Source organism: Zalophus californianus, chromosome 3 (genome assembly GCF_009762305.2).
Source record: "Zalophus californianus isolate mZalCal1 chromosome 3, mZalCal1.pri.v2, whole genome shotgun sequence".
In the NCBI taxonomy this organism is placed as follows: domain Eukaryota; kingdom Metazoa; phylum Chordata; class Mammalia; order Carnivora; family Otariidae; genus Zalophus; species Zalophus californianus.
The window spans coordinates 165,547,481-165,557,926 of record NC_045597.1 but is presented as its reverse complement, the minus strand read 5'-3'; the positions used below and the strand labels follow the sequence as shown (position 1 = coordinate 165,557,926).

The 10,446-nt window shown below is 39.1% G+C and overlaps 1 protein-coding gene across 5 annotated transcripts in view; it reads left to right on the top strand.

The window, feature by feature from the left end:
- Nucleotides 1-10,446, top strand: part of INO80D (INO80 complex subunit D) — a 65,749-nt gene that overhangs the window by 2,244 nt on the left and 53,059 nt on the right. Inside the window, exon 1 of one of the 5 annotated variants that reach the window (XM_027589947.2) lies at nt 2,996-3,097. The exons of the other annotated variants lie outside the window; for them this stretch is intronic. The gene's annotated coding sequence lies outside the window, so the exon portion shown is untranslated. Of the gene's footprint in view, nt 1-2,995; nt 3,098-10,446 lie in introns of those variants that run through there. 5 annotated transcript variants of the gene reach the window in all.

Below are 10,446 nucleotides of genomic sequence, written 5' to 3'. Positions count from 1 at the left end.
AACTCCTTCTGTTTCTCCACAATGATAGATACCCAGCCAGCTAGCATTTTACTTAAGGAAAGCTTGATATTTGAGGTTGTATGGATTTCATACAAAAATGCAAATTGCATTTAATGGTTGTTTAACTTTATTGATGAATTGAAATTGCGTATTGACTCAGATATTTTCATAGACTTGTGTAGCCAGAATTGTTACTTCTATTATAGCTTGCCCTTATTTTTAGAGCATGTTGGATGGAAGAAATCATTCAGTGAGTCTCTTTTCCTAGAACATATTAGGATTTAAAAAGATCTCTTTGCCCCGTAATTTGATATCTTTAAGGTATATTGTCGACTTTACATATTTCTAAGCTTTCAAAAGCCTTATATGTACAAATCCTTAAAGTTTTCTACTTTTCCCCTTCTTGTCCCAAACCTACATAAATTTCCTAATCTAATCACCTCGTGGGCTACTTTATTATTCCCGAGGGAATGGAGGCTTTGATATTTTTCAAAGTTACATTTTATTTGAAACTAATAAGACTTTCAGGGCAAATAATTGAATTAACTTTAAATTGCGAAGGTAATGTATTTTTCACTATTAAATATTTACTTTCAAAAGTAGATGTTTATTTTAATTTGTTAAGTCTGCAGTAATCACATTTCCTCTGAAACATTATATAAGGAAATTTGTATACTCCCACCCCAGCTATTTTCCTCAGCAAATCATTTTAGAGAAACAAAATACTATTTTAGAGAAATGAAATTTTAGTTTATATGGATTTTAAAATTTCAAAGTCAGAGCACTGAAAATTAAACATGACATTTCAAAAATGCTGATCCATTCATTCTTACCTGAGATATTCCCCAAGGGTTCACAGCTCTCACTATCCAGGTTTGGAACAGTAGTTATGAATAATGAGAGGTCATTTATATCTGAATACAGTTAGCAATATTGTCAGACACGTAACACCCCATTTCTCCCCCCACACACCTGGTGACTTGTAAACAATAGATGAATAGGTGATACTGGGTTGGAGGCAGCCAATTGTGCCCAAAGCAGATACTCTGCTGCTTATACAATGGAGTCACATTTAAGTCCTTGTATCTTATGCTAATGCCATCCTGCTTTGCAAAACAAACAGCAGTGGAGTCTCCTTCCCACTCCCTTCAGGTATGGGTCTGTCCCAGAGTCCTCACAGTCCTGGCTGATTTTAGAGATAATGCTTCTGGCTCTTTTGAGACACTTGCAGAGATAACTATTGACTAAAGCTTAAAGTTAAAAACCGTAGGCCTCTATCTTTTCCCACCTTCACTTACTATGCCAGGCTTCTTAGTTCTGATTCTTTCCCAGAATGTGGTTTGTTTTTGAACAGCTTCTCGGTTAAATTTTACTTGTCGCGTGGTATCCTGCAGTCAGACACATTTGGACTGGGCTTTGGGTTCCGATCCCAGCTCTTCCATGGGGTGGGTTCCTTAATCATTGGTTTCTTTATCTGTAAAATGGAAATACAACATTTTCTGATGTAAGGATTAGATGAGATAGCCCCTGTGCTTGGCTCTTAGTCGGTCCCCATCTATTCCCCTAACCCACCTTAACCTTTTTTTTATTAAAACCATTTAAATACCACCTCTCTTATTGGCTTGTTTGCTTTTTTTCTGACTAAAAGTTATACGTGCTCGTTTTCATCCCACTCAGACCTATTTTTCACACTCAGGAGGTAACTAACCGCTGTTAACATTTTTTGTTGTGTTTTCTCTCCTTGTGTGATTGCGTGTACATGGAACTTAATCTTAGGATCTTCCATTTAACAGCGTTGTGTAGTTTTGTGTTGGCTAAGCACTTGCGCTCTGACGTCAAACTGGCCTCGAATCTCATGTGACTGGGACGCATTGTGTAATTTCATTAAGTCTCAGTTTCTTCATCTGTGGAAAGGGTGATAATAATACCTTTTCCATAGGGTTGCCGTGGCCATTAAATGAGGAATCGCACATAGTTTCTAGAATGGTGCCTGGTGCATGACTTTTATATAATATTTTCCTCTAAAGATTTTTACTATTCTGGATGTGAGATTTTTTTCAATGTGAATAAGTTCTTGGCTCTGCAGATATTACTAATACTAGTAAGTATTTGAGTACAGATAGAATAGTATAATTACCTTCATGGGGCAAATAACTGTTTTTGTGCCAGTAAAAAATTGGCAGTGTGTTCTAGAAGTCTCAGCAGCTCGATGGTGGTCTAGCTGTTGAATTCTGTGAGTTGGCAGATGTAAAGGATTGGTAAGTGCACCAGCGGGCGAAGAAAGTGGGTTTACTTCTAGTTGCTCCTTTGAGGTTCTTGCAGTTCTCGGCCTGCTTGGGTGGGTGCTGCAGAGCTTTGAGGAAGGCCTAGTCTGATTTTGGTGGGCTTACCTTGGGAGGGTGGGATGTTTACCTGAGGCATGATGGGAGTTGCCAGAACCAGTGTCGTTTCATTCACTTTACCGGATTAGCTTCCTCTTGGTCACTGTGGCCTCGTTATACAAAGAAACATTCTCTGCCCTTGAGGAGTTTTTAGTCTAGTGGGGGGAAAAAAAAAAGGCTGACATTCACCACATTGAATGATAAGAGAGAGATTAGCCTGGAGGAAGAAAACCTATTTATTCTGGCCTTGGGGTAAGCCTTAAAGAGAAGAAGGACTTTCCAGGATTTCTAGACTTTAAGGGTTTCTGCCCTAAGCGAATGGGAGGAGTTAGAAAGGCATTCCAAGAGGTGGGACCTGCTTCTATGAATAAATGCCTGAGGACAAAAGAGTATTCTGTGTTGCAAATTGTAGGAGTAGTAGGAATAGGAATAAATAGTGGGAGGGGGAGCGGTCTTCCTGGCCCGGTCCTAAGGAGTTTACGTGGTGGGCTTGGGAGTTTGGATTCCTTTTCCGTTCCTACGCAGACCCTGAAGGCCTTTGGCCAAGTAAATTATTTACGTTTTAGAGGATCCGAGTTGTACAGAGTGGAGTGAAGGAGGGCAAGACTGGAACAGGCCAGTGAGGCAGCTGCAAAGAAGAGATGGAAGGTTGGAACTGAGGCCTTGGCATTGACAGTGGAGATGGAGAGAAGTCAGTGGAGAGACTGCTCACCGAGGTAAAGTGGTCCGCATAGGCGGGCCCGACGTAGATTGGGGGGTCATCCGCACGGGGATGACAGCTGAGGCTGTAGAAGCAGAAACATTTGGCTTAGTCTGGTTCTTAATCTTCTGGGGGAATCTGATGAACTCTGTGGATTCTTCTCCCAGAAGAATGCATTTATGCATGTTTACAGTTCGTGCATGTGGCTTGAAACTTGGGATCATAACCTGTAGTCTGGGAGGAGATGTAGAGAGGAAGGTCAAATGAAAGGCTGTAGAAATGTTTTGTTTGATTCATTTTTTGTGTGTTTGTGACTTTTTCACTGCCATTTCATAGATGAGGAAATAGATTTACTTGCTCAAGTTGAGTCAGGCATCTTTATTTTACATTTTAATGGGCTACTAACATTTTGTGGGAAAACCTGGATTTCTACCTTTTGAAAAGTCGCTAAGATTTAGAAACCTTGGGTCTGCATTTTTTTTCCCTTTTTTCATTTTTTTCATTTTTTTTTTTTTTTAATCACGACAACTTGCTGGAGCTGGTTTGAGTGAGCCCCTTTTAGATGAGCAAAGTTTGCCCGTTTGTCCCTGGCCCGCCCGTGTGGCACATTTAGGCATTTCATCTTGCATCCCTACAAACTAAGAAGAAAATCTTGGGGAATATTGACATTTAAGTGTGGGACCAAGAAAAAGGAAGCCACTGAGCTGCCAGAAAGGAGAGATTTTCAAGAAGAAGTGGTCAACAGTGTCAAATGCTGCAGAGAGGTTAGATAAGGATGGAAAAGTGTATGTGAAATTTAGCAACAAAGAGACCCTTCGTTTCAGATTCGTAGAACAAAAGAACTTTGAGGACTATAGCTGGAACTTTGAGGACTAGAGTTATAACTGAGTTTTTCTAATGGTCCTACAATATAGGGTTTCTGTAACTATCGAGAGTGAGCGTGGCATGGATAGGAACACAGCATTTGTTGTAAAGGATTGCTTCATGGAACTCATAAGTGCTGTAACCAGATCAAGCACTGCTCCTTAGTATTTTCCATCACAAGAATATCAGTATATAGATGCTGTATAGAAGGTAAAACATATTTTTAACATTGGATTCTTAATATAGATTATAGGAAACAATTCTTAGTGGATTCTGTTACCCTAGCCCCAAGAAGGTGGGAGGGCCTGACTTAATGAAGAATTACCCTGTACCATTCAGAAAAGCACTAGCAGCTGCAGAGTGCATTTTAGCCCTGCAGATTCTAGATTAAAATGATAATACCAATAAACTACTACTTACTGCTTCTAATAGTAGTTAAGATTAAGTGATTACTATGTGCTGGGTACCGTGCTAAGTACGGTTCATGAAATACCTAATTTAATTCTCCTAAACGACTCAGTGAGGTACATGGCTGTTATAGCCCTCTCTTTACATATGAGAAAACTGGAACCTAAATAATTTGCCCAAGGTCACACACCTAGTAATTAGCAGAACCAGATTGGAGCACCATCTCTGATACCTGCTAGAGCCAGAGTGCTCTCAACTGCTACATAAACTATCCTTAAATGAATCAGCTAAGGAACTCAACTAGTGTAAAGGCCATTTTTAATTTAAATTCATTATGCAGACTTATTTGTGCAGTGCTGTTTAAGCATAGATATTCAGTAACCACTTATTTGGTTTAAAATATTTTCTTTTGAACTTTAATTATGCTGAGTATTATTTATGTTTTGAGATGATAGACAATTTTTCCCCCTGATCTTTTTCTTCAGATCACATCAGTGGGCAGATTTTCATCACTTCCGAGTCTAATTTTACCACTTTTCACATTGATATGTGGGATGTTAGTTTTTTGTTTTTGTTTTTTAGTGAGTACACGCAACTGTTTAGTATCTCATTACCTTTTTTGGCTCCATGAAGTTGAATTAAAACTTCAACAAAAGCTTAAAATGGGGAGAAAAGTTTTTTAAAACCTGAAAGTATATGACTCTGGGATAAGGAAATGTTTTTTTCATTGTATTAAATATATTAGAAAGCTAACATTCTGGGAATTTAGGTGCTGATTTAAAAAAATTGTAAGGTATGTTGTTGGTCTAGCTCTTAAAAGGGGGTAGAATATAAAATTACAGATAGCAATTAGGGGAAAATGCTGTGGCAGTGAAATGAACATGCTTCTGAAACACGAGACTCGAAAGAACAGTAATGACATACAGAGTTTCCACATGGATGTGGTACATGGCAGTCCCAAAGAGAATAATGTTCATATTTTGGTCAGATTGGTTTATGTGTTGCTGTGGGGAGACTGAAAGGGCCATAGGTTGCTTTTGTCAAAAGCTTGTCTTTTCTCCCTGCTAATGTCTTATTCCTCTATATTTGTAAAGAAGAAACTATGGAAAGAAAACATTTTATTTTCTAATTAAGCTCAGCATAGAGTATGAAGGAAGGTTGTTTTTTTTTTTAAGATTTTATTCACTCATTTGAGAGAGAGAGCATAAGCAGGAGGAGAGGGAGAAGCAGGCTTCCCGCTGGGCAGGCGCCCCTAAGAAGGTGTTTTTAAGATTTTACACCTAACCATTATTTCCTGCTCTTGAATTCCAGTATATGGATATGTTTGCCATGAAAATATTCATTCTGTGAGACTGTTCTCAGTAATGATTACTTTTGCCTTTTGGTAATAAATAAGGGTGTATATTCTGCTGCTCTAAGAAGTGCTTAATTACTTGCATTCTCTTCTTTAAGGGAGCATAGATCCACTTGTATTCCAAACAAGTTATTTCCACAGCTGAAGGTAATATCTACAGTTGATGTTAATAAATTGAGTATGGTTGGGATTTTTTTCTTCTTTTTTGAAGCGATACTGATCATGTGTTAAAAAAGTAGAGCTTAGGGTATAGCTTTTCTTCATGGATTAGACCATGCAATAGTGTATTAATATTAGGGTCTGTAAGAATTTGATTAAGATCATGTGAACTTTATATATCTTTTTATTTTATTTATTAAAAGATTTTATTTATTTGAGAGGGGGAGAGAGCAAGCGAAAGCAAAGAGCAGGGGGAGGGAGAAGCGGAATCCCTGCTGAGCAGGGATCCAGATTTGGCGATTCGGGGCTCCATCCCAGGATGCTGGGATCATGACCTGAGCCTTTTTTTTTTTTTAAAGATTTTATTTATTTATTTGACAGAGAGAGAGACAGCGAGAGCAGGAACACAAGCAGGGGGAGTGGGAGAGGGAGAAGCAGGCTTCCCGCAGAGCAGGGAGCCCGATGCGGGGCTCGATCCCAGGACCCTGGGATCATGACCTGAGCCGAAGGCAGACGCTTAACGACTGAGCCACCCAGGCGCCCATGACCTGAGCCTAAAGGAGCCGCTTAACTGACTGAGCCACCCAGGCACCCCAATATATCTTTTTTTTTTTAAGATTTTATTTATCTGAGAAAAGAGCATGAGCAGGGGGAGGGGCAGAGGGAGAGGGAGAAGCAGACTCCCCACTGAGTGGGTAGCCCAACATGGGACTCGATCCCAGGACCCTGAGATCATGACCTGAGAGGAAAGCAGACACTTAACCAACTGAGCCACCCAGGTGCCCCTCCTCTTTATATCTTACAACAAATGTTAAGGAGTGAGGGCTATGTGAACTTCACCTTTGGAGTTGGGGTAAAGAACTTCAGTTGTAGGCGGCTGCATGTAAAAAATGAAAAAAAGTAGGCTTTTTTTCCTGAGATCTGCCGTATGCTTTTGTTAATGATTTCTTTAGTTAAAAAGAAAAACCTACAAATGTAGAGAAGACCAGATGAATAGTTGTTTCCAGTTCATAGACGAAGTGATTTTGATATTAAATAATACTCATTTAGTAGGAAGTTCAATTTTGAAGCATGAGGGCCGTTTTCCTTCAGCATTTGTTTTTTAATGGCATACAAAGTGAGTCTGAATACATTAGAGGATTGGAAATACTAAGTATGAAGATTAAATTGAGCCTTTTTTTTTTTTTTAGAGAGAGAGAGTTTTTTTTTTTTGAGAGAGAGAGAGAGAACACGAGGGGGGCAGAGGGAAAAGGAGAGAGAGAATCTTAAGCAGGCTCCACGCCTAGCACAGAGCCCTATGCGGGGCTTGATCTCAACAACTCTGAGATCATGACCGAGCTGAAATCAAGAGTCAGCCACTAAACTGACTGAGCCACCAGGCACCCCTAAATTGAGCATTTAAAAGAGGGATTTGAAAATGAAGTGTTGATTGTTCAAAAGGAAGATGGAAAGCATGATACACAGTTGGCTTTTAGTAGGATTTTAAAATACTAAAAATCAAAGAAATGGGAAGAAAAAATTAATCACAGGTAGATAGGAAAAAATTAAGGTTCAATAGAAGTTGTTTATAAGATGTTGAAATTAAACCTCTTTTTATAATGTCATAGAGGTGATTAGTGAGAATTTTGGCGCCTTGTGGCAAATACTGAAGGAGGGCAGTTGGGTAGATTAATGAATTCTTCGAGTTAGAAAGAAGTTGAATAGGCAGATTTTAATGCATTCTTTTATTTAAGATTTTATTTATTTATTTATTAGCGAAGAGAGAGAGGGAGAGAGCGCGGGAGCATGGTGGGGCGGGGCGGAGGGATAAGCGCACTTGCTGAGCAGGAAGCTGGCTGGATGCCCCAGGATCAGGACCTGAGCTAAAGGCAGTTGCTTAACCAACTGAGCCACCCAGGCGCCCCTGCATTCTTGAGTATTTTTTAAACATTATTTGCCGAATAGACATTGGGTGCAACATTATATGACATCTATTTGATGTTCATGAGATGTTCTGGAATATTCAAAAACCTTCATGTTTCTAAATCACACTTTCTCTTGCTGAATGACTGTGGCTATTAGAAATTATTGTATAGACTATCTGAAGTCCCGATTTAGTGATTTTTAAAAAAATTATTTAATGATCCCTGGGTGAATCTTTGTTTTAGGTAGACCACCAGGAATTAAGAGTTACTGTCACAGAAGCTGTTGATGTAAGTGGCTGTATTTGTTGAGCACCTGTTAACTTCTGGGCACTGTGCTAGGCCCTGGGATGTAGTGATGAACAGAAAATTGTTCGTCCCTTTGGGAACTTTATTTTTTAGGTGGGAAGACAACAGAAGAATAAGCAGTTATAGAATGTGATGATTGCCAAAACAGGGAAATGCATGGAGCACGTAACTAACTCAGCCTTTGGGAATCTGCATGTGGCCATGACTAAGCTGGGTCCTGAAGCATTGGCCTCCAGCTGGCCAGAGGTGGGGGGCACACAGAGAGGGAAGATGTCTACTGCTCTGGGCAGAGGGAGCAGCCTTTAGATCTGATGAGACTAGAGGAGCCTGGGTGCTCAGAGCTGTGGGTGAGGTCCTCCAGCTGTGCACTTCCTTTTGAACGCATCTCATCTTAGAGACTGTATCTTCTAAGGTGAAAATTGTCTTTTTTTTAATTTAAGTTTTTATTTTAATTCCAGTTAACACAAAGTGTTATATTAGTTAAAAATTGTGTCTTTTGCCGTTATATTTTCCACAGCTTCTGAGAAAATGATGGGCTTTTCACAAGTGTTTAATAAATACTTGCCATTAAAGCTAGAGTCATGTGGATTTCACATAGTGAAATGAATTGAGTCAAGTTTATTAGCTTTTTTAATAGCATATTGATTCTTTAAAAATAGATTACAAAAGTAATGTGTTTATTATGAAAAATCATATTTTGGTTTTATTTTGGTATATTTTATTATACAGAATTTTAAAATATATTTCGGGTTAATGACAGTGGAGTACTGACATCTTCTCTCTAAACCAACTAGAAATAATAAGGAGCATGAGAAACAGAAAAGCAGCTCATTCTTTGATAACTAACAAAATCTTGTAACCAGAATTTGTGAATTAGTGCCGGTAAGTGCAGTGAAAATTGAACCAAAGCAGAAGGATGACAGGAGAGCATGAACTCAGGCAAAGTGAGGGCGCAGCCTTCTGCCAAGTGGCTGACCACCATGGGAACAAAACCAATAAGCTGCATATGTGGAATGACAAAGTTGGTATGTACATTGGGCTCCCTGAGTGGCAAGAGGTGAGGCTGAATTACGGACTGTGCAGTCATACTATTTTTTTCAAGAAGTTTAGAGTGGAGGAGAAACCGGCGGCAAGCAGCCTTACAGCTGCCAATCTTGGTCAACTGAAGAGGAATAAAGCCTACATTATCATCCCCTGAAAATCTATGGCATGTGGGCCTCTGTGAGTTGGGGAGGCGAGTTCAGCATTGAGTTGAGCTTCAAGGGAAGAGTGTTATTGATAATCATTTTCAGAAACAGCACAGCAGGTGAAAATTATGAACAGAGTTCCCTATGGCGGGAGGTGGCATGTGAAGTTGAGGGTGAGATATAGCTCCTCTGAGGCAGGAGTCTAAAGATGAGACACAAAAGCTCAAGAAATCAATGAGATGACAACAGGAAGAGATAAGAGTGACCTGATGGAACCAGGTTACAAAATAAAAGATTCTAGTCGTTATGGAAATGAAGGTCACTTTCAAAGCAGCAGATACACACTCTAGCTGGGAATCCTGGAGGTAAGCTTGAGAGATATGAGCAATCCAAAATGGAAAAGAGTAAAAATTTAGAAAGACTAGAGAGTAGTAGATATGAAACAGTGAATTTAGCATACCAGTAATTGATATCCCTGCCATATAGAATCATTGAAGCAGAAAGAATTTGTCAAGACGTTAAGAGTTTCCCACAATAAAAGACCTGACATTTTAGAATGGTTTCTAGTCTTTAAATGTAAAGACTATTATTGGGTCAAAATGGAAAAAAAAAGAAAAATCAAGCCCCCTATAAAATAAGAGGCTGGCCTTACAGGCTTTTCCATTCTGTCACACATGGAAAAACACAGTCACTAGATAAAAAAATATGACCCACGAATTTTACGTCCAGGAAAGCTATAGTTTAATATCAATTGACACATGTTTCCAAACAGAAAAACTAGGGGGCTTAGTTCTCATTAAGTCAGCCGTGCAGGTCAGGGGAGGGTGGGGGACAGGGCTGGAGAAGGGAGGATATTATAAACTTTTGAATCAAGAGATGAGTTGAAACCTGAGTTAAAAGGATTAGTGATTAGCATTAAATAAATTTAAATGTAGAACTAATATTAATATTGTGGCAATGTAGAAATACAAGGGAAAAATTCAGAGTTGGGGATTGGGTAGATGGTTACAAAAATGAAAATTTTTCTCATCATTCATAACATGAGATCAATCATAATAATGCCAAGTGCAGCTGACCCTTGAACAACGTGGTTTGAACTGTGCAGGTCCAAGCTGGATTTTTTTTCTATAAATACAGTACTGTAAATGTATTTTCCTTATGATTTTCTTAAGCTTACTTTATT